This window comes from Protopterus annectens, chromosome 7.part0 (genome assembly GCF_019279795.1).
Source record: "Protopterus annectens isolate FY-2018-M chromosome 7.part0, PAN1.0, whole genome shotgun sequence".
NCBI lineage: Eukaryota > Metazoa > Chordata > Ceratodontiformes > Protopteridae > Protopterus > Protopterus annectens.
The window spans coordinates 1739956879-1739982508 of NC_056739.1; the positions used below are offsets into that span (position 1 = coordinate 1739956879).

Sequence of the window (25630 nt, forward strand, 5' to 3'; positions counted from 1 at the left end):
ATGTTAGTATTGCAAAAAAACTGTTTAAACAAACGTCCTTATGTGGGAACATGAACAGCCAACTGGCTGAAAGATAGCACTCACACAGTTTGTGTGGCAGATGCCTCTTCAAATAATGCTACTGTAATAAGTGGAGTCCCTCAGGGGTCTGTACTGGGTCTCTTCTTGTTTACTATATTTACTTTTCTTATCTCAAGACTGATAACCAGGGCCTCTATTTAATCAAATTTGATGATGACTAAAACTGTACTTCAGAAAAAGCTTAATCTAGTTTTAATACTGGTGGATGGATAAAAGTGGACACTAAAAAGTGTAGTACTGTTTTATTCAGAAAGCAATCACCTACAACATAAAATACAAAGAGCACTCCCTTTCAAAATGAAAAGGGGTTCCTCTCCTTTCATCAACAATGTGAGAGCTGTAGTCAAGAAATCCTACCACTTCGCACAGCTAGTACCCAAAAGTACTTCATCTACATCCAAGGATGTTATCACTCCCCTATATTCAACACTGATCTGATTCATTATAAACTAGAACACTCCCTTTGGAATACACCTCATTCAACATAGCAACATATTCAAATAGCTCCAGAAGGTTCATCACCAAAAAGATCTCTAGTTTTAATACTTTAGTTAACAGGAGAGGTTGAAAAACCTGTCTCTGTACGCTGACTCCTCAGGGTGATCTGTGCCATGCTTACCATGCCATTAGAGATCCTATGGTCCATGATTTCCTACATCTCATTAAGCCAATGTGAGCCTTTGTAGTCTAAGGCACACATGAGTTTGGAATTATTTCAACTGTTACTTCTGAAATCATTTTGAAAACACAGATTCAAAATGTACTTTTATGTTTTACACAAGGAAGCTGAATGATACTTATTTTAAATACTTCTTAACAACAAACAGGTCCAAACTTCCTTGTAAATGCATGTGGGAATTATGGGCTGCAAATGCAAATTCAGTGAGTTTTCTACTGATATGTACAAAAGAATGGATTTGGGACAGACAAAGAACAATATGGTGAAGAAGGTTTATATTATAAGTTCGTAGTTTGAAAACTTTGAATCTCATAAGATCGACATCATATGAACGAAGTTTTCAAACATCGAACATTTCACCAGAAATTGCCATAGGGAATATTTACCTTCATTTCAATGTAGTGCAATCTCGGAGTTGGTATATTTAAGTAGTGGGGGGTGTGGAGGGTGTAGGGGGGCTTGCCCCCCGGCATAGAGTGTTCAGGTAGTTTTTTTTTTGTTTTTAGTTTGTTTACATTTTAAGTTCGATTTTTGAAAACTTCACTCATATGGAGTCGATCATCTGAGGTTCGAAGTTTTCAGACTTCGAACTTATAATATAGACCCGCTGAAGAGTTCGGACAGACAGGAAGAAGGCAACAGGAAACAACAGCATCCATCAAAGAGGTGGATGGATTGTGTGAGAGAAGACCGATGACAGCAAAGCATGAGTGCTGAAGAAGGCAGGAGAGTGGCATTGAACAGACAAATGGCAACAGGTGACACGACACACCAACCCCATGTAGAAAATGAGAAAATGGGGGTTGATGATGAATGATCATGAAAATGTATAAAGAAAACAATCATCAAAACTAATCAGTGTTATCTGGTTAAGTGTCTGGGATTACAGGTGGGTCTGAGATTCAACAAGGTTAGACAGTAGCGAAATAAAAATGATGTTGAATTACACAGATGACAAGCTTAAAAATTAAAATCTAGTGAGAAAAAATAAAATGCTGGACGACAAATTTGGGTGAGCTAAGACAAACAAAAGACAGAAAAGAACTGAAAGGGAAATGCTGCTCCTCCATTAATAAGCTCTCCTCTATTGGCATTATCAAAGTATGGCCATTCCTGAAAGAAAAGCAGACCTGATCTCTAGTGCATTGAACTTGGAAAATTGGAGCTAAGAACCAGACTGGAGATATGTAACACAATGAAAAAAGTACAGTTTTTTAAGTAAGTTACTATAACAGTATATGTTCGAACAAATCACTTTTGCAATAGCCCAACACTTATGGGTTATATCTTGCCAGGGACATAACAACCAGCCAGCTTCAAAAGCTTACTTTCCACATGCTCTAACCACTGAATAGCTCAAGAAGAGTGGTATAAAGTCAGTGTTTAGTCTGCCACACCTTCAGAGATTTCTTGTTTCAGAATAAGGGAGGCTAGAGTCCTGCGAGTTATGCATATGCTAAATAAGTGCTAGGAGCAAGAGAAAAGGAAAAAAAATATCCACGTTCTTGTATAAAATGCTATAAAAGAATGGCAAGGAGGAAGGGTGTTCCTGCTGCAAAATTGATCTATTCAAACACCTATGTTATGGTAAGTTTACTTACACAACTGTACTATGCCCATTAGTTCACTGTTGCAGTAGCCTAAGCTATTACAGGTAAAACACCAGAACTTAGAAAGAAAGGGAGGAGGAGGAAGATGTATCAGAGTCCAGGAGACCCTTAACAATATCAGCTCTGGATCTACGGAGTAGTGTGCAGCTTGATGAAAGTCTGCAAAGAAAACCGGGTTGTTGCCTCTTGTATATTTCTACAGACAATTCCTTTTCAAAAAGCCACAGAAGTAGCCAAAGCTCTGGTAGAGTGGGCCTTGACAGTGGCTGGAAGTGTCTTGTCATGGTAAAAGTAACAAAATGCAATAGCATGAGACAACCATTTAGAAACGGACTGTTTTGACACTGAACGTCACTTTTTCTTGCCTTCATATGAAATAAACAGTTGGTTAGAATTTCTGAAGGGTTTTTGTCCTGTAGTATCAGAGTTTCCTATGCATATCCATAATGTGTAATTTTTTCCTCATATTTTTTTGCTCAGAATAGAAAACAGGAACTGTATAACCTAGGTCATGGTAAACTCAGAAACGACTTTACGCATAAATGAAAGGTTTGTTCTCAATGTTATCCTATTTGTGTGAAAGATTAGATACAAGTGAGTCATTCTGAGAGAGGATGTAATTCAGATATTCTTCTTGCAAAAGTCAGTGGGATGATAACACTATTTTCAAGATAAGCTCTTAAAAATCAGCCTCTTGAGTAGGTTTAAAAGGAAAAAAGTATAAGTTAAACCAGTATATAATCAATATCCCAAGAAGGAACCACCTAACGTCTAGGTGGTCAGATATATAAAACCCCTTTCACAAACTGTTTCACTTGAGGCAGGGCAGAAAGGGAAGGGGGTTAGGGATCCATGGGCAGACAAGCAGAGATGAACAAGAGGTGAATTTTGACAGAAGAGTAAGAAAGGCCAGAGGATAATAACGCACAAATACTGTAAAATCAGAGGTGTTTGGACCTGAAAATGGTCCTGGCTCTTCCTTTGGCACTAACTAGAAAATCTTTTACACTTAGCCAAATGTGATTTTCTAGCAGAAGACTTTTTTATTCTCCTTTAATATGTGCTGTACATCCTTAGAAAACGGGTTCCTAAAAGGTATTAAAACTCTGCCATCTAGGCAGTGAGCTGAAGAAATTGAAGGTTGGGGTATATAAAACATCGCCTGTCCTGTGTGAGTAAATTAATCCTGTGAGGAAGCTTATGTTAAATTCCCTTGACCATTTTCAAAAGAAAGTAAGATCGCTGTTGCCTGGGCCAAAGGGACAATAACTCTGTGAGAGTCCTTCTGAATCTTTAGTAGAACCCTGGCTATAAGAGGAAAGGTATACTGAAATATTCCTGTCTATGGGAATGAAAAGGCGTCTTGTCTTCCAGGCCTTTGTGCAAGGAGTCCTAGGGCAGAATTTTTTTTAACAGTCTATTGTGACTGGAGGCAACAGATCTATTTGAGGAGTTCCCTTTGATAATTCCTTGATAATTAAAATAGATTCCTAGAAGACCCCCAGGTTCAACTTCTATTTGTGGGGTCTGTTCTGGTTCTGCTCAGCTTATTTCCAAAAATATTCTGCTCTGATAGAAGGTAAGAAGCCTGTACGGATAGATTCTGCTGAGTTGCAGGTCTCTAGGCTAACACAGCTAGCTTGCAAAGAGGGTAGGATCTGGTCCCTTGTTTGTTTGCATAGCATATCATTGTGGTGTTGTTTGTGATTGCTAGTAGAGGGCCTAGAACCTAAAGGTGATTTAGATATTTGACAGCATTTAAGAGCTATAATTTGACATTTATGTGTTTTAGTCTATCCTGCTTATTCCACAGACCTTGAATTTCAACCCCCTTGGCAACAGCTACCCAAGCAAAGTCTGAGGCATCTTTGGTTAGAGACTCAGTAGGGGCTGGAAGGGAGAAAGGGAGACCTGGGCTGAGAGTTAACCAGTCCACCTACCAAAAATTAACTTTTTTTTTGCAATTCTCAGAACAGGAATAAAAATGATAGGGGTGCAGGAACTGGGTCCAAACTGACTTGAGGAACTACTGCATTTTTCTTATGTGAAGTCTGCCCAAAGGAATTATGAGAATTGTAGACGTCATGAAACCTAGAATCCTGAGACATTCCTTGGCAGATGTCAGAGGCTGGTTTGAGAATATCAGAAATTCTACTATGTCCTATGGAAGAAAAGCAATCATGCTAGATATATTCAGGAGACATCTTACATAGCTTATCCACTGAGAATTAATGAGAGAAGAATTCTCAGTGCTCATCTGAAATCCTAAACTGAGAAAACAGGACAATATTCTGGACATAGGGAAAAAAGATTTAATATGGTGTAATATTTATGTAAAGGAGAAAGCAAAACTAGCTAATACAAAAAGAGCAGCACCAAAGATATTTGAAGACAAATGCAGGCAAAGGAATCCAGACATGGAAAACTTTGCAGTACAAGAAATAAGATGACAAACAGGAAAAGCAGAAAAGGAGATTAGTAATGGAGTAGTTAAAGAAATAGAAACTGAGGTTATGAAGTACCTGCGAAGTGAAGGATTCAGTGTAGAAAATCGAATTCAGAAAGCACCACAACAGGATAGAGCCAGGGATATCCATTAAGGGAAAACCAGTGGAGCAGGAAGCAATTGATCTGGTGCCATATAAAGATATTTTGGAGCCTTCCACAGGAAACCAGTATAAACTTTCACTTGAAGCTGGACAGCAAGGGAAGGAACGGAGAACTGTGGAAACTCTGATGCTGTCAATGTTGAGAAGTGATAGGCCAGTGAGTTCATATATGACAGAGCAATGGATGGCGCAGGATGAAACTGAAGAGAATGTGCCACAGGAAGATGCTACAGAACTTTCTACAGAATGCCAGCAGGAAATGGAAAATAAAAAAATGTGCCCTCAGTTTAGAAGAAAATAAGCTAAGAGAAGACTTGCTTGATTTAATACACATGTATAAACATATTCAGATCAATGAAAGAAATAGACTGCAGAAAGTCAATAAAACCGAAAAAGTCAGAAATTTGATAAAACAAATGTACACAGTAATTAGGACCGTCCATGGTGATCCATGCGATATAACAGAAGTAAACAGGATATATTACTGTGCAGCTAAATTAATAACTGATAAAGTTCTATCACAAGAACACAGGGTAGTGAGGGAAAGGAAGGGGAGAAATCGAATACCATCATGGAAGTATTGACTAGAGAAAACTATAAAGCAATTAAGACAAGAAGTGTCACTGTTAGAAGAATATAGAAGAGGGAACAGATCAACAAAAATACTTAGAAAGACAGACGTGATAAAAACAATGCACGGTATTAGAATACATCAGGATATATCATGCACTATCGCAAATAACAAACTGAAAATCTCAGCACAGGCGGAAAAACGTAGAAGATACGCAGATAAATATAAAGGAAAAGTACAAAATAAGAAATTTTTTGATGACCCAAAAAATGTTTTACAGAGAAATGGGAAACAAGGTAAAAGGAATTGAAAGACCGCCAACAAAAGAAGAAATAGATACATTTCGGTGAAGAAAGTATCTATGAAGATTCTGTGGAACATAAACATGCTAAATGGATAGAAAAAGTAAAAGAAAGAATAAGAAGTTTAAAGGTACAGGATATGAAATAGGATGAAGTAACAGCGAGAAATATTGAAACAAAGTTAAGAAAAGCCTCTAATTGGAAAACCCCAGGTCCAGATGCAGTACCTAACTTTTGGTTAAAAGTATTAAGGTCTTTGCATGAAGATTTAGGCATCAGTAAGAACTATTTACATGTGCACCCCAAACAGACAACAACCTGGCTAACAACAGGAAAGACAATGCTCCTACTTAAGGGTGAACCTGCAAGCTACCCTAAAAATTATAGGTCAATAACTTTCCTTCCAACGACATATAAACTATACATGGGAATTGATGCAGACACAGTTTATAGTCATTTAGAAGAAAACTCAATTATGGCAGCAGAACAAAAGGGCAATAAAAGAAAGTCATATGGAACAGAGGATCATTTGTTATTAAATAAGAAAGAACAGTGAAAAGAGGAAGAATCTTAGTATGGCATGGAATGACTACAAAAAAGCATATGACAGTATCTCAAATTCCTGGATAAAAGAGTGCTTAAAAATGTATAAGATACACACTTACCTTACAGTGACCATGAAACAGTGGCAGACCACTTTGCAATTAAGCCATGATAAAGGACAAATTATTATCCCAGGGATAAAATTTCAAAGGGGGATATTCCAGAGTGACTTTCCATCACCACTGCTATTCTTCCTTGCCCTTAATCCATTAAGCTGTCTACTTAACAGCTTAGGCCATGGCTATAATTTGGCTCAGAGAAAACAACTAAGTGTAAAGATTTAAAACTGTATAGCTTATCAGATGAGGAACTGAAAGTACAACTACAAGTTGTCAAAACTTTTTCAGATGATATAAGAATGTAATTTGGTCTTGATAAATGTGCAAAAGTAACCTTTAAAGCAGGAAAACTGCAGCACCATGAAAAAATCAGTTTGGGACAAGAATGTGATATAAAAGAACTTGAGCAAGAGGAAGTATATAAATATTTGGGAATTGATGAAGGATAAAAATAAAACATGAACAAATGCGAATAAAATATAATAAGGAATACTTCAGCAGACTTAAATTAATCTGGAAAACAGTGCTGACATCTAGGAACAAAATCCAAGCTATAAATCAATTTGCTCTTCCTGTCCTAACTTACAGTTTTGGAGTGACTGATTGCCCCCAAAACGTATTGTATAGACTGGATAGGAAAACAAGGAGGATGCTTCATCCTCACCAAATGAGTTATAAAAATCAGTGCATACCAAGATTATACATTCCCCATTCCAAAGGAGGGATGGGCCTCCCTGAAATTGATCCACACCTGCTGACCTCATAAGACCCAAACGCAGTGAAAGTTTTGAAACATGAGAATAAATCAAAGATGACTTCTCTGCTTAATCTAGCAGAAGTATATCGGCGTTAAGCAGGAATGGAAATTAAATAACAAGTAGATACAAATCAGACAGCAACCAAATGTGCCAAAAAACAAAAGAAAGAATATAAGGTGAAGGCTGAGATGAGAAGGCAAGAAATGTGGAAAATGCATAAATACAGCTGCAAGTGAAGAAAACTTCTGGAAGAACCTCATGTTGATCAGGAACAAATGCAAGAATGGTTAAAAAGAGGCAAATTCAAACCAAGACATGAAAGGTTAATACTGGCGGCCAAAGATAGTGGGCTATGTACACGCTGGTTTACAAAGTCCATTGAACATGTGGGAGAAATAGACACATGTAGGTTTTGTAAAACCAGATTGGAAACAGTTGCATACCTCGTTGCTGGTTGTGACATACTAATGGCAGAAGGACTGCATACTGAAAGGCATAATAATGCGACAAGATTGTTGCACTGGAGAGTGTGCAAATATTATGGTACTGAAGTGAATGAAAAACACTGGAAACATGAGCCACAAAGCATCAAAGAAAATGCTGAAGTTTACATCACATGGGATCACCCATTATCAACAGTTCAAAAGCTAGATGCTAGAAAACCAGATATAGTGGTACATGAAAAGAAGACAAAAGTAGCATTGATCATTGAAATTGCCACACCCAGTAACTACAGTGTCTTGCATAGAGAGAGACACAAAGTCATAAAATATCAGGATCTGCAGGCAGAAATGAGAGCAATGTGGAAGAAAGAAAGAAAGATAGCCAGACAGTTCCCAATACTAGAAGGAGCAATGGGCCTTATAAAAAAGCATATAAATAGGTCCTGCTGGAGAGATAGGTAAGTATCTCAGAGACAACCGTGTCTATGGAACCAGCTCCCCGTCCATGTAAAGCAGAGTTCTTCCCTAACCCAATTTAAGTGCAACTTGGACAACTGGATGGGAAACCGAAAATTCATCCCTGGTTTGGCACCCATGTCTCTAACAGACACAGGGAACCTGTATAAATGGTTCATCTTTCAAGTCACTGCTTACACTTATCAAGGGTATCAAAACTTGTCAGAGATTTGGATGCATGGCTAGGCTTAAAAAAGCCCTTGTGGTCATTAGCCTAGTAAACACCTATGAACCTATGAATCTATGATTCTACAATCATATTCAGATATTTTACCAATACATATAACCCCGTATGAATTGCAGGAGGAGTCATTACTGGGCACATTGCAGGTACTGCAAAGAACACTTTTGGCTGACATCAAAGATTCAAACAATACCAATTTCATGAACTTTAACTGTACTTTGACTTAGGAATGGGGTCCATTCCTGTCATGGTATTAGAAACCCAAAAGATTTGAAATTAAAAGGGAGAAAACAGTGTTTTACCCAATACAGAGATTCTTGACAACTTGTAAAAGAACTTCCAAAAATAAGAAATAAATCTAAATATGGAAAAATGTAAATGCCTTTGCAGTCTGCAACTGACTGTTACAGGAGCCAGGCATTTTGTATACATCCTTTGAAATGTAGACAAAACTGAAAATGTAAACCAGACACAGAAAAATGTAAAGTGTCTGAAATCTCTGATAACTGGAATATGATGATAAGCGTCTCTTAGATGCAGGGTTACTAGAAAATTGAGAGGTGGAATGAGAGGTAACAGGGACAGCAGAAAAATAATTTTTAATTTTGGGATTTTGATATGAAGGTTTAGAAAAGAAAAGTTTAGGACGTGTCTGCAAATTCCCTTTTTCTTTGTCCCCCCCCCCCCAAAAAAAATTCCTCCCAAGAATTATCCAAAGCCAAGAACACTACTTTAATGGAACTGGATAATATAACAGGCTGCCTACTGGCCAGTCTAAATACAGACTTACCAGCCGCTTACAGGGGCTATTCAATATCAGCCTGTAAAGGGACTTCATACCGAATGAATGGAGGATAACAGCAGTCATCCCCTTGAATAAAGTAATTATACACCCATAAGCCTGACCAGCTTTACCTGTAAGGCCGAGGAAATGATTATTATGGAATTACTAAATAAGGACAATGGTAACCTACAAACTCTTGACCCAAGTCAGTTTAGATTTTCAAAAGAGATCCTGTCTACTTAATCTGGTTGATTTCTTCAAGAATGTTACTGAAGCAATGGATGAGGGCAGAAAAAGAGTACACACCGTGTGTCTAGACCTTGTAAAAGTGTTTAACACCATCACACACCCAGGTATCATAGATAAACTCTCCCAGCTATAAGTAAATTCCTATGTAACTTACTGGATAGTTAAATGGCTCACACAAATAACCCAGGAAAATAGGATGGGTGGCTCCACATCCTCCAAAAGACCTGTTACTAACAATGTACTCCAGAGTTCAGTTCATGAGCCTCTCCTCTTTGGCATTTACTTTTCAGAGGTCAAAGCAAATGTTAAGGGTTTATGGCTGACCAAGTTTGCAGAGGACTATAAATTTGGTGCCATCATTAACTTCTTATAGTATGCCAGGATACTCCAAGAAAGCCTTTCCAAGAAAATAGTGTCAAAACTAGGGACTAAAACTAAATGTCAAGAAATGTATAATAGTATCCTTTGGCAAGCATGACTTCCCTGGTAACTATCACATCCAAAACACCTCCTTGAAAGTTGATACTGTAGTCGGGGATCTGAGAAGCTATGTAGACAATGAATCTTTTGATCACCGCATATCCACTATTGCAAGGAAGTCCTTTTTCATCACACAGCTTATAACTAAAGGTATGGCATCCAGGGTCAAAGATGTAATCATTCCACTGCACCCAGCTCTTATGAGGCTGATCACTGAGTATAATACCCCTTTGGGTATGTACCTGTCCAAACGTTTGTAACACCTGGAAAGACCGCAGACTAAAAATAAAGGGTCTAAATCCTAAAAGACTATGCAGACTCTCTCATTGTCTTGTCCCTCTTCCTGGTATCATACAGGCTGCTAAGACCTTTTACTTATACATAGAGCCTTAATAGTCCATATCCTTTTTGACTTATTACACATTCTTAAGTCTAATGATAGTGTGAACACCTGCCCAAGGGATCAAAATCTCTTCTGCAACATAAATAGGACATGTTGGAAGGATAGGTATGTATCATAGAAAATACCACTTCTTTGGAACCATCTTCCACTCCACATAAAGCAAAGTACTTCTCTTATTCTTCAAACGGACAAATGAAAGAATGGGAAACTGCAAATTCAGTCCCAGTTTAACACTCATTTGTCTCATGAACAGGGACAACAAATAAATGCCCCAACATACCTCCATTTTGACCATCTCTGGATTATTCACAAAGAAAGAAGTAGGGGACAAAAAAAACTATCATGGTAATATAAGGGTAGACTTCCTAAGAGCCTCATAAATCAACAGCCCAGTAAATATCTATGCACCTAAGAACCAGAAAGATTCTTGAATAGAACCCTTTCCCTATTTGATCCAGGGAACATATTCTATAACTCCTGGAGATAATATATGGTGTAGGAGAGGACACAAAGTGAGGTCTGGCTGTATGTGAAGGAATCCACAGAAAAGGAGTAGGGGAATCCCACTGCCAGTTTTACCCCTTCTGAATTACTGTCAGAATCCAAGCGTCTGTGGTGATATGTTGACACAGGGAAGTGAAGACTCAGACTTTGGGAAAGCTTTACTGGAGTGTCATACTGGGGAGGGGTGAAAACATGAAGGGCCATACAGCTAGTCTGCTTTTTTTAGATTGTCTTTAGGTCTGGGAGGATCCTTCTTTATTTTGTGAATCTCCTGCCATTGTTTTCGTAAGTTTTGTTTGCCTGTGGCTTGCTGAGATTATCTTCTTTCTTGTAAAAAGAATCTGAACTCCCCCGCCCAAATTAACTTTCTACATTTCATCAAATCCATTAAGGACCTCAGCAAAGGGAAGGCCAAACAATACATCTTTATGTGAGGGAGGGGGGATGTAGCCAGGCAAATTTTCTCATCACTGACTCAGTGGCATCTACTACGGATTCAGTGTCAACAAAGTCATAGGAACATTTTAGAGAGTGTTTGGTGACATGATATACAGAAGAAATGAAAGAATTCATAAATGCCCTTATCATCGAATAAGGGAGTTGTGTAATTAACTTTCTGATATTGTCAAAAGAAGTCAACAGAATCTTCTTTTCTGAAGGTTAGGGTGCAAGAGTATAAACATTCTTCCCAAACCTATCAAAGGCTTTTCTATCTTTATTGGAAGGAATAGGATTAGCTGCCAAAAGTTGCTTGGCAGAAGTTAGTTTTGACAGAGAAATCACAAATGGGACTGAGCTACAGTTTAGAAAAAATGTGTTTCTGAAGAACATATATAATTTATCAAACATCTTGGGGTAGGTGGCTACCTATTAAGCAAACTGATGGCTGCTAAGAAAGCATCCTCTAATAGTTTCACAGGTTCATTGGTAGGTACTAGGCTATTGGCCCTAGGGCCTATACAAGCCTAGCCAAAAAGGTACCCTGGCTTTCGCCACTCAAGAAAATTATTTTCCTGTGCCCCTGTCAAGCAGAACCACAGAAGTGATCCCCGGGGTGAATTTCTTATTACCCATCCAATCATCAAGATTTTTCTTGAAGAGTGTTAATGAGGAACTCTGTTTGACATAGATAAGTAGTCTGTTCCAGAGTATGGGAAGTCTCTGGGACAGGAATCTATCCCTCCAGCATGTTCTGTTTATTGTGGTGACAAGGTTTAGGTCCCTAGAGCTTGTAGCTCGGAGGGATTGGGATTTCTTTAAGTGGAGCATGTCCAACAGCTCTGGGTTTGACATAGCTTTGTATGTTAGGCAGAGATCGCCTCTGAGTAGGCAATATGTGACGGAGTAAAGCTGGAGTTTTCTGAGACGGTCTTCGTAAGGCATCTGTTTGAGGCCAGTAATCCTCTTTGTGAGGTATTTTTGCAGCCTTTCCAGTTGCTGTAGATGTCTTGTGAGGTACATACCAAAAGGGGCGTTGTACTCTATAATGGGTCTAATGAGTGATGAGTAGAGGGGAACAATGACCTCTTTTTTTCTGGATGAGAAACCTTTTGTGATGAGGTGTGCCATGCAGAAGGATTTCCTGACCACTGTGGCAATGTGATTATCAAAGGAGAGACTACTGTCCACCTGTGTCCCAAGGTCTCTTATCAAACTTTCGGTGTTAAGTAGACTACCGCCTATGTGGTAATTCATGGGTACAGAGTTTTTACCAAAGGGGATGACAATGCACTTTTTGGCATTGAGCTTGAGACCATGTCTTTGACATCAGGCAACTGTCTCAGTGAGGCCCTTTTGTAGGATGTCCACATCGTTAGGAGTTTTGATTATGGCTCCTAGTTTGCAGTCATCTGCGAATTTAGTTAGCCAAAGACCTTCTGAGTTAGCCTGTACTTCAGAGAAGTAGATACCAAACAGGAGAGGACCCAGGACTGAACCCTGTGGTACTTCACTTGTCACTGGTCTGAAGTCTGATTTGGAGTCTGCTACTTTTACGGTGTGGGTTCTGTCAGTAAGCCAGTTGGCAACCCATCTTGTGACATAGGGATTTATACCTAGTTTAGTGCATTTATCTATAATTCCAGAGTGGTGGGTGGTGTCGAACGCCTTGGCGAGATCTAGATAGGCTGTGTGAACCTCCTTACCCTCATCTATGGCTTTGGTGACTACTTCAAAGAAGTCTATCAGGTTTAGGAGACATGATCTGCCTTTTACAAACCCAAACTGTGTGGGGTCCAGAGTTTGGAGATCTCCAATGTCTTTATTTATGAGTTCCATGATGATACGTTCCATGGCCTTGCAAATGAGGCTCATCAGGCTAATGGGGTGGTAGTTCCTGGGGTCTGTTGTGGCCCCCCCCCCTTGTGGAGTGGGATAACTGTCATGGTGCGCCATTCAATGGGCACAAAGCCTGAGGTGAGGCTATGATTGAACATGGTACTTAGGTGGGGTGCCAGTTCATTCTGTAGTTCATGTAGAAGGCAGCCTGGGATGTTGTCAGGTCCCATGGATGCTGTGTTCTTGGCTTTAGAGAGTGAGGTTTTTACCTGTGCAGCCGTGATTACAGGAACTTTGCATTCTTCTGGTATAAAGATGGGCCCTTTAGGGGGTGAGAGGGGGTAAAGTTAGCACTGAACCTATCTGCCAGGATGTTGGCAATATCAGTTGGTTCTATATATTTAGTGTCATTGTGCTGTAACTCAGAACAGATCTGAGTGTTGCCATTGAGATTTTTGACATAGCTATCGAATGCTTTGTGGTTGTCTTTAGAATCAGTGGCAATTTTGTTTTCATAACTAGCTTTAGAGGATTTTATGAGGGATCTCAGCTTCTTACTGAGGCTGACCAGGGAGTTCCTCCTTCTTTCTTCTGTTGTAGAGTTTGTTTATGACAGAAGACCACCAGATTGGCTTCCTTTTTTTGGAGGATAGCATCTTGATTCTGTTAGGAATAGCATGATCCATGCACTCGTGTAAGTGCTTATAAAGTGCATTTGTGTAGGATTCAGCAGTCGTACCTGTATTGTCCATCTGCATGGGTGTCGTGAAGTTTGCCACTTCTGTCTTAAGAAGCGTGAAGTTGGCTTTGGAGAAATTTTTTACGGTTGTTTTCCTAATGGGGGGTGGGAGCAGGATGTGGATGTCTAGGGTGATTAGCTTGTGGTCGGATCTGACCAACAAGGAGCTGACCTCTGGTGTGGAACACCGGTTGCCCATGTTGATGACGACCAGGTCTAGGATATTGCAGCCCCTGGTGGGGCTGTGGATAAGTTGATCCAAGGCATTGGAATTGATGATTTCCAGAAAACATTGAGCAAAAGAGTTGGTACACGAGTAGTTTTCCCAGTTAATGGTGGGGTAGTTGAAATCACCCATTATTAGGGTGTTGGGTTGTACCTTAATATTTTCCAATGTATCAAGAAAAGAGGAGTGGGTATTCTGGGGCATGGTGGGGGGGGGTCTGTAGCAAGCTGCAATCTGTATTGCGGTTTTGCCCAGAATTAGCTGAACTTGGATAATCTCGGATGCATTATGCTAAGCAACTAGCTTGGAGGTATGGATATCCTTAATGAATATGGACACGCCTCCACCTTTAGTGTTTCGGTCCAGGTTTGGTGGCCGAAAGGTGTGATATGAATTATAGCCTGGTAATGTAGGGGTGCTCTCTGGAGCTTTGAACCAGGTCTCTGCCACTGCACAGATGTCAATGTTCTCCATTTTAAGGAGTGCCTCGAGTGAGTGCATTTTGAGGTTTAGACTTTTAGCACTGAGTAGCTAAACCCTCAGATTTTGCTTGCTTGTACCTGTTACGGTGGTGAATTTGTCATTTGAACCTTGCCTAAAAAAGGCACTATAGGGGTGGCAAGAGCCTTTGCTAGTATCCGGAATCCCAAGGGCGACAGGTGCAGGCCATCTCTGGCAAAGCAGAGTGGTCTGTCGATCATGTCATCCCAGGCAGACAGATACTGGATTCCCTTAGAATGACACCAGAAGCTTAGCCAATTGTTAAAGTCAATCATTTTGTCCTTGTACTGTAGTGTCATTCTGGGTGATGGCAGGATGCTACTCAGGGCTAGGGTCATACCAGCCTGGGCTACAAGATCAGAGAGCTCCTCCATGTCTCTTTTCATGTAGTCCAGGGAGGTACGTCTCAGGTCATTCATACCAACATGGACAATGGCAGTCATATTTGTACTTGTTGTGGAGTGACCTGAGTGCGTGCATTATGTGGCGGATCCTGGCACCTGACAGGCAGCTGACAGTAACTTTTCCTTGTTTAGCCTGGTGAGTGCAACATCAGTGTGCCTGACTATAGAGTCACCTATGACTAGAGTGTTGGGTACGTTATGCCTTATGGGCGGTAGTTGAGTGGCACACTGAGTATGTGGGCTATGTGTCATTTGGGTTGTGTTGGGGGGTGGAGGTTGCTTGCATTTCTGCTTTGGAGGTCTCTGTTGTTTGGACAGATTTGTACTGAGAGCCTCTGCGAATGCAGGCGTGTGTTTTGTGTTTCTGTGTGTGTGTTTTGGTGGTGTAGGTTTTGAGGCACTATGTGATGAGTTAGAAAAACAGGAAAAACAGCTGCAGGTTGAAGAAAATCCACCTGTAACAAGTCATAATATCTTTGCTGGCATTATGGTATTTTTTTTCGCTCCAATTACAATAACTCATTCTGTCTGGCATCAGATAAGGATAACTCTTCAAGTGGAGACTCTGAAGAAAAACTTCTTTCAGAGTCAGATTCCCCCTCTTGTGGGGTAGAAACTTGAGAAATATAATCTAAATCTAATTCCTGTCCCTCAGACTGAGAATCAGAATCTTGAAAAGAGAAAAATCACTTTTTTAAATTAAGGGAAGATTCAGAATGTAAAATTGAAAGGCTTGAAATAAAACCTTAGCAAAACACAGCCCATCTTCCCTGTCTATCCTATGAGACACAGGAGAAGAAAAATGCCTAACTTTGTTTTATTTTTCTGGGAGGCCCCTCCCAAAAAAAGACTGACCCGAAGATCGGTCCTTCCCCGGGAATCAAGTTCCTCAGGGTGGCCTCACAGTAGAACATCTCCCTCCTCTGATACCGACAAATGTGATTTTCCCTTTGCAAGAAGATGACAGATGAACAGGCGCAGAGGATGTGCCTGTTTCTTGGTCTTAAGCAACTTCTCTAAGAGCAAAATCAGAAGAACCAAGAGAAAGCAATGAATGGTCTAAAGTACGTGAAATGACCACATCAGAGTCATTCATCATCGACAAAGGAGAAGTGCAAGAAAGTTTCAAAACTGAAAACTCCTATACAAGATTCTTCTTTTTGCAGCCTGGACAGGAAATAACTGAAGAGCTCAAAGGTTGTCTTATGTTTTTACCAAAAAAAAAAAAAAGTGTCTGAAGAGATGGTAACAGAGCTTTGTACAGTCCGTGGTATAACCTGACTAAAAAAAATACGTTCTGAGGTAATATTTTAATGTCAACCCTCAAACTACTAGTCCTATCCCCTATCTATGAATTTTGGGGTCTATATGACAGTATCGAATGGACTAAATAGCGAATGCTATTTAGTCGATCCGATACTGTTGGAATGGCAAAATAACGTAGTCATGGAACATCAAATTTTTTCCCAGGGAAAAAAATTCAGTGGGCCATCTTCGGGACTTTGCCATTTCTTCCACTATGGTGCGATCTCGGAGTTGGTATATTTAAGTAGCAGGGTGTGGGGGCAAAGCCTCCCACTTACATTTGTGTTTAAGTTTTATTTTTTTTTACGGAGCAGCAAATTTTTTCCCTGGGAAAACATTTGCTGTTCCGTTTGTTCGATATTTTGTTGTTTAGATATTATCGGTATGATGAAATAGCGTTCGCTACTTTCATCGTACAATAATATAATACAGACGAGAATTTTGACAAAAATGTAAAGTAAAATTTTTGCCCCAAAAAGTAATAATTTGAAAGGAATTCCCCCCCAAGGAACCTTGGCTGTAAATTAAAGTTTTAAGGTAATTTTTTTAGTGACAATCATTGATATACTAGTCCTTAACATTAATTTCTGACAGAAAAAATACATTTTTATGCTCAAAACTGATGAAGTGGAAGGTATTCCCCAACTAGTTACTTATCTGCTCAGCCTTGCCTTGAAAAAATGCTAATCGACTGTCAATCACTCAAAGCTTGCAGGGAAGAGCGCACTTCAGTGGCAAGAAAGTTTTGATGGTTTGGCACCCTAACCACTAACTTTATACTGCTCTACTTGAAATATTCATAGGTTAGGGCACATGGAAGGTCCCCTTAAGTTTTGGAGGCTGTCCAGCTGTCATATCCTGGGCAGGATAGCATACATATAAGCTTGAGCTACTACAAAAGTGATCTAATGATGAATATCCTTCCAATTTACAGTACAAGAAAGATCTTGTATTTCAAAATTAACTGATTAGCATAATATTAATGCTCATTGTTAGAGCTGTTGATCCTCAGTTATATGGAGAACTAGCAGTAGAAAACACTGCAAAATCTGTGGGTTGCGGCAAACAGCTCACAAAATATTTCTAACACAGACAACACTACACACGAGAATCAAAAGCACGTTAACAACATCCAAGTCAAGCATATATATGACTGTACTAATTCAATGCATTATTTAATTAATTTGTTTAACTACGTAAACCCAGTGGCATATATACCTCTATTTAGAGGTGATCTGGAAGCACTGCCGGATAGTTTGCTTAGAGTCAGCTTGACAGAATCAAATCCAAGGTTATAGGATGAACCTTGTTAGGAGTTCATAGCCTTAACCCTTTAATACATACTGTTAGCTACATCTAGTATCAGACTCTAAAACAGCAGGCAGTGTTCATATGTACACGCACTTGCAAAAACAAATAAAGGTTTAACTTGCCATCTAGTAAAAAACCCTAAAAAGTGAGAGGAAGCATGATCTGATAGTTGTCTTGAAACCACCAACAGTGTTAAAAGAATCAGATGCTGAATAAGTGTAAAAGCAGACCATAACTCTGCAAGCAAGCAAGATAAATTATTTTACATGAGAGAAAATATTTAAAAATAAAAAATAAAATAAACATAGCTGAGCAGTACTCACTACTGTCGCTCGTCTTGTGTATATTCAGTAAGATGATGAGGCTGGGTGTTCATTTAAGTAGTTTATTATACGCAAACACATCAGGATGGAGATTGGTAACATTAAACTTAAACTAACTGACTGAGTACTATACACATGCATGATAATACCTCGGCTGCTCACTACAAAATGGCACTCATGCTTGCATGTGCTCAGTACTTATATGCATGTGCCCACTGACTGGAATGGCTCTTAAAGGAACATACACAGACTGATCTACATCCTCCCTCTTTGACTAGTTGGTCATGCAAATAAACAATGACAATCATATGAGCAGGCAAATTATACAAATATATACAAATAACAATCATGCCCAGGTTGCTGTGAATTTTAGAGTAGGTCTTGAGACATGACCTGACCTTGTAATGTAATAACTAGAACTGGGTTTAGCAACAGGGACAATCACTGGGGAATGTTCTTCTTGAGGACTTTTGGGGATACTTTCAGGAACAGGCAATGAAATGTTCTCTGTAACAGGAACATTGGAGAAATCAGTCTGAGAATTAGAGTCTTTGTTACAGGCAAAATGTTGCAACACTGGCTCGGACACCGGTAGTAAATGTTTCCGATTCCGCCTGAATTCCATGCCTTGCGACTCAATGATGTGCAATCTCAGTCCTTCACACAACTGTTTCACAAGTTCTATTTGGTCAAATCCTTTGGCTGTCTGCATCCTCACTATCTCTATTCCTTTTAAGGGATTCAGAGATTTGCTGGTTTTATCATAATAAGACTTTTGGGACAAACGCTTCTTTAGGAGTTGGGCTTTTACTGCTTTGTTGTTTTTAGCACTTGGAACCAACAAATTTTTACGGATTGGCAGTGTGGTTCTGGTTTGTCTCGACATTAACCTCTGGACAGGTGAACCAAGAAGATTGTTGCAAGGTATGTTTCTGAGATTAAGCAGAGTCAGAAAAACATCAGTATTGTTACTTTTAGATTTTTCCAACAGCTGTTCTGCACTTTGAACTACACATTTTGCCAAACCATCTAATTGTAGATATTAAAGAGAATTTGTAACATGAACAAAGTCCCACGTTTCAGCAAATCTCTTGAACTGCTGACTTGTAAACCGTGCACCAGTGTCAGAAATGACTTTGTGCTGACTACCATGCACAGAAAAATGTCACCATACACAGAAAAATGTCTCTTCAATTTAGTAATGACAGTACTGGACATGAGATTAGGAAGTAGGTCAATCTCAAACCAATTTGAATAAGAATCTAATACCAAGTAATGTTGACCATTCCATTCAAAAATGTCTGTGGCTACTGTCAACCAAGGTAGTTCAGGAATTTGGCTTAGTTGAAGTGGTTCTTTGTGTTGATGCAGTTTAGTACTATTACAAACAAACAGAACAAGGTGAAAGTTCTTTCTCAATGTCTCTTGACATAGAAGGCCAAAATACTAGTCCTCTCACCCCTCTTTTGGTAGAATCAGTTCCTGGGTGGCCACAATACAAGATTTTAATATATTCTTGTTGCAAGGATTTTGGAACAATCACTTTTGGACTTTTCATAATAATATCAACTTCCATCAAAATCTCATCTCTGTAAGTAAAATACTGTTACACATCTGGTGGCAAACAAGATTGCTCTGACCGCCATCCTTGACTGATAAAGTAGTTAAGCTTCTGGAGAACTGGGTCTGAAGCTGTGTGAATTCAAAGCTCATCAAGACGTGCGGAAGAAAAATTTCTCACTTCCATGACTTCAAAATCAGGTTTCTCATTTTCATGCTGTTCAATGTTTTTTTCCTGGGTGATCTGGATAAAGTATCAGCAAGATAAAAGATTGCCTTTTGTCCACACCTAGTTTAAATTGTACTTTTGCAATTTCAATGTAATGCACTGCAATCTCGCAGGAACTGGATGCATTGGCTTTTTCAAAATAGTGACCAAAGGTTGGTGGGTCAGTCTCAATTTGAAAAGGTCAGCCATAAATATAATCATGGAACTTCGAACATGCAAACACAATTGCCAAAGACTCTTTCACTATCTGAGCATACCGCATTTCAGTTTGGGTTAGGGTTCTGAATGTACAGGCTACTGGTCTACCCTCTTGAAGAATGACTGCACCAAGACCAAACTATGAAGCATCACAAGAAAGAGTTACAGGTTTGTGAACATCAAAGTATCTTAAAGTGGGTGGACTGGTAATTCTGGGTCTATGTTACGTGATCGAACAGTCAAATGTTCGAACACGTAATAATCGACCCCTAAATATCGAACCATCAGAATGTCGAACGATTCAATGGAGAGCTCCATACAGTGCGGACATGGAATTTTTCCATTGTCTGCATTCTAGTGCGATCTTGGAGTTGGTATATTTAAGTAGCGGGGGTGTATGGGGGGTGCAGGGGGGCTTGCCCCCTGCTGAGAGTGTTTTAATAGTTTGTTTGGGTGTTTTTTTGTTTGTTTTTTTGCCGTTCAACATTATGGCGTTTTGATATTTAGGGGTCGATTATTACGTGTTTGAACATTTGACTGTTCGATCACATAATACAGTCCCGGTAATTCTCTGTTTCAGGACATCAAATGCTCTTTGGTGTTGTTTTGACCAGGATCAAGTTATATCTTTGCATGTCAGTTCTCTTAGTGGTGCTGAAAGGTCTACCAGATTTGGAGTGAGCTTTCCTAAATAATTGACCATGCCAAGAAAACGTTGTAAAGAGGTGACATTGTCTGGAGCTGGCATCTCAAGAACTGCAGGTTGCTTGGAAGGATATGGCTGTAAGCTTGCACTGGTAAACAAATGACCCATATAACTAACTTCCTGTAGCCTGAATTTGCTTTCCTGAGGATTCAGCTTAAGATTCACCTACGAGCACTTTCCAGAACTTTCCTGAGGTTTCTATCATATTCGACTTCATCATTGCCTCCAACAAGAATATCATCTACTATGCTCCTGTTCCCACCCAGGCATCATTTAACCCACCAATATTCCAACTCCTTTTGTTCCTGTTGCTCTATACATCCTGGCTATATAAGGCTTCTCACACTCAAAACGTAACTGGTCATTCAAAAAAAAAAAAAAAAAGACGTATGCTAAAACTGTTTGTTTAATTCTTGCTTACTTTATAGATACCATGTATTAGAACCTTGTAATTTAAATGAGATATGTATGGTAACGGTTTGTTTAATTTTGCTTACTTTGTAGATACCATGTTAAGAACCTTGTAGTTTGAAGTTCTATTTGCAATTGCATGAATATTTATGTTCTATTTCTTCTTTCTAAAATTTGCTTATCTCAAATGTAAAATATCTATGCAATCTTTTTGGAGCTTTTCTCCCCGGGTGTCCACTGAAAATGGGCTTCTGGCCCAGTTGGACACTCTCCAGTTAACAAATGAAATAAATAAATAAATACTATACTATAATAGTACATGGATATCCAGAAAAAAATTTGCTTCATTGCACGTTGAAAGACTTCACTGGCAGAATTTATCCTAAATGGTCTTCTCAAAAATCTGTTCTTGCCAAATGGTGTACCGAAAGAGGAAAGCAATATTTTTGGTCAAGTAAAATTTGCCAAAATGAATTTTCTGCATCTAAGACAAAAAACACAGTAGCGTTTTGCATAACAGCAGCAACTTCTTCGACTGTATGCATTGGATGATGAGGTCGTTTTAGTGCTGTGTTCAAGTCTCTTGGATCAATACATATTCTAATATCATCTGAGCTTTTCTTATGAGCTACTACCATGGAGGATACCCATTCAGTCGGTTCTTCTACTAGACAAATTACATCTAGATGCACAATTCTATCTAGCTCAGCTTTGACTCTGCCTTGCAGGGCTACTGGAACTTTTCTTGCTGGTCTGATAACTGGGCTTACTTCAGGGTTTAACTTCATGGAGTACACAACTAGGAATTTGCCTAACTTGTCTTGAAAAAGATTAGCACAGTCAAAAAAAATAGTTTGTGCAAAATTTTCATTGTTATACCTGCTAACATGGTAGACTTCTGCACTAAATGAAAGCAGTCCCATTTTCAAGCTATCTTTATGGCATAACAATGACTGTACATGCCTCTTGACTATGTAAAATTGCAAGTCATAGTTGTTCCCGGCAGAGTAACATGAAAGCACTACAAAGTCTTCGATTTTAATTTCTTCACCTTAAGCAACAAGCTTCGCATACTTTGCCAGATCAAGCTTCTCACCAGCACTTTCCTTGGCAAACATTTCTGCTGACATAATATTGCACTTTGAAAGAGCATCAACTTTGAGATTTACAGGTCTCCCATTAATTAGAACAGTACAAAATACTTCATTCTTTGCCCACACATCTACTGCATTGACTGTTTCACCAAGCACAGTAACATCATCAACATAAAAAGTCTTACCACAGCTTTCTAATTGATCAACTTGCCTCTCTGAAGTTCTCTTTTAATAAAAAATTTGTGTCCCTTTTGATTTATAGAACCTTATGAAATAAATCCACTTTTTACATGTGTGGCAGTGCTGACCAAAAGCTAAGCACTTCTCTCTTTTGGGCTCGTGATTTCTCCCACAATTACAACAATTAACAATAAAGTTTGGTAATGCAGCTAACTTCTTTGGTTTATGGTTAATGTCAGTGATGGAATTAACCATCAGCCCTTTCGATTTTGTTGACCCACCCCTCTGCTTCACTGAGCATGCTCTGGATTTTACTGTAGCTGCCCTGGAATTTGCTAGAAAGATTTGGGGTTTCACTGAAGCAGCCACACCCTTAGGCCTGAATCATTTAACCATGTGCTGCATACTATCAACATTAGCAATGGAAGGCATTGGAAGCATGCTTTTCTCATTTGTAAGCATATTTGTGTGCTTTTCTGTGAGCTCATATATCTGGCAAATCTCTATGGCCTTATTCAAAGTTAAATCACTGTCTTGAAGCAAAATCTTTCTTACTGCATCATCTTTAATACAACATACAAGCCTGTCTTTTATCAACTCATCTCATAAATCACCAAATCTACATGTTTTTGCCTTGTTTCTCAAGTCAGTTACATATGGTGCAAAAATTTCACCAGGCTTTTGATCCCTTGTGTAAAATATGTGCCTTTCCATTGTAATGTTCATTTTGGGGGTTACACACTTCTCTAAATTTACATTTGAAGCACTCAGGGTCTTCCTGGGTTTCACCCCGTACCACTGTATAGCGTTTTTCTCCCTCCTCTGCATACATAGCTGGGGCAAATACAAATGAATGCTCCCTTTCAATGGCTTCTGAACCAGGTATATTAAGCAGCATAAATGCCTTTGTACATGCGTCTTTGTCAGAAAAAGCAGCCTGTATGAGAATATTGTGCTCTTGCTCAACATTGCAGCAACATTATTATGAAATACAAGTGAAGCAGGTCTACGAAATCCTTCTGCCATGTCAACAAAATGCTTCTGTAATTATGTGTAAACATACACCAGGTACTCAAAAAAATATTCAGCTGTACCATAAACTCTTTGAAATGACCGTTTTCTGTGAAATAACTGTACTGTAATACTGCACAAATATCCAAACTCTTTGCACTCTTCGGATATCTCAGATAGCTTTAGTTAATATGAAAAAGAAGCACAAAGTGAAAACATATAGTCATTTTCTCTTTTTTATATATTTTATGTCATTCGGAAGTTATTTCAAGTAGTCTTGTAAGCATTTTGAGTATTTTTATCAATATATCGTAATTTCAAACATTTCGTTTAATTATAAAGTCGTTTTGAACAGTTTTAATGCTCTGTTTTATATTCATTGATTAAAAAATCATTTAAGTGAGTTTTAGTACCTGGATTTGTCTTTCTGACCTGTTTGTAAATTGTTTGAGCAGAGATGATCCACTCCTGTATATTTCTCCAACTGTTAACTGCCTGTCTCACGGTCTTGAAGAAAAAGTTTTACTCTGGGTCCCATTCTGACACCATGTCACTCATCTTGTGTATATTCACTAAGACAATGAGGCTGGTTGTTCATTTAAGTAGTTTATTACACACAAACACATCAGGATGGAGAACGGTAACATTAAACTTAAACAATCTTACTAACTGACTGACTACTGTACACATGGATGTTTACACCTTGGCTGCTCACTACAAAATGGCACTCTTACTTGCACATGCTCATTACTTATATGCACATGCCCAGTGACTGTAATGGCTCTTAAAAGCACACACACATTCTAATCTACAACTACCACAAGAGATCTTCAGGAAAGTTATTATAAAACCCTAATCACGTCTACTTTACTCAACTTCATCATCTGACTCAGGTTCATACCAATCAATACTTTATCACTGATAATCCTCCTACCTTCATACTGGGGAAGTAGTGTTCAAAATTACAAAACATCAAATGGGCAATGATGAAGGGTACAGGGGAAATTTATGTCACCCTCTCTGTCCAGTTATCAGTCTTATTGCAGACTGACGTCAGCATAACAACCACATCATATTCTGGAAAGCATTTAATATCAGGCAGGAAAGCATCAACATAAATCTGGGTTAACTCATAGTTGGGTATGCAGTTTATCTGTTATATCTACATTTTTGCCTAAGTTTACTTTGCCATATTATTTTACAGCCTCAAAAATGCAGCACAATTACCAATCAAAAGTGCTTCCCTGTGGAGTGAACATACAAAAAAGTAGTAAGTATGGACTGCTGTTTCTTTCTGATCTGCCCAATATATCTCTCTCCCATTTATGCACCATGTGGTACATCAGGCAATGAGCACCTTTCAGTGCTTGTTTTTTCGGTAGCAGTTATGGCTTTTACAGGCTCAAGTTGCTAGCCCAAGGACCAATATATCAGTCCCCAGCAAAAATCAGTAATATGATTTGATTTCTAGTTTTGGTCTCTTCTCCATCTATGGGCATTACCTTACATTTAAAAATTGTGTGTAAAGGAAAGGAAAGAAAAACGAAATGAATGTGGTGTATGCATTCTGTTTCCACCTTAATCAGAAGTTCACTGGCTTCTGTTAGTATCAAACCTGTCTTAATGTACAAGAATGTAACTGACATTAACCACAACACTGAACCCAACCATGGCATGTGTCGAGGCTGCTCATGTTAGCAGGTGACATGATATGTTTGTGAAAGCTGGAAATCTTCCCCTTCTTGATTCATCCACTTTTCAACATAATGATCTACTCAATGAAAAGTCAGATGTTCACGAATGGGGGAACTGCACTTTTGGTTGCTGAGGTGGTATCTGTAGTAGTTTTCATTAGCTTTTAAAATGAAAGGCCATGAAACTATGCCACTTTTGAGATCTCTTCCCATAAGTTTATAATCCATGGTTTTGGAAAGAACAAGCCGTAATCAACACATAACAGTATTCATAAATTTCAGTTGACAGTATGTACAACAATATGGCTTCCAGATGTTTCATATCTCACTGTGGTGGTGCTGGAAAACAGTGAATAACTGAAAGCACTCCTGTATATTAAAATATTAAAGTAATGTCTTGAAGTACTTATTTGTTTACTTAATTTAATTTTAGTTTTTTTATTAACCAGGTAAGCCTACTTTCCTTTTTCAGGGGAGATTACAGAACCTGTCTGGTACAGTGGCTTGCTCAGAATCAAACAACTGGCAAATCAAGGCTAATGGAGGCAAACCTTATGCTATAGGAAGCAGCCCACTAACAGCTCATAGCCTTTATCCACTGTGCAAATTTCTGGGCTTTACACTAG

The 25630-nt window shown here is 38.9% G+C and overlaps 1 protein-coding gene across 1 annotated transcript in view; it reads right to left on the reverse strand.

Annotated features, from left to right (window-relative positions):
- VPS33B (VPS33B late endosome and lysosome associated) overlaps positions 1–25630 on the reverse strand; it is a 2132768-nt gene that overhangs the window by 705391 nt on the left and 1401747 nt on the right. The gene's annotated exons all lie outside the window — the stretch shown is intronic.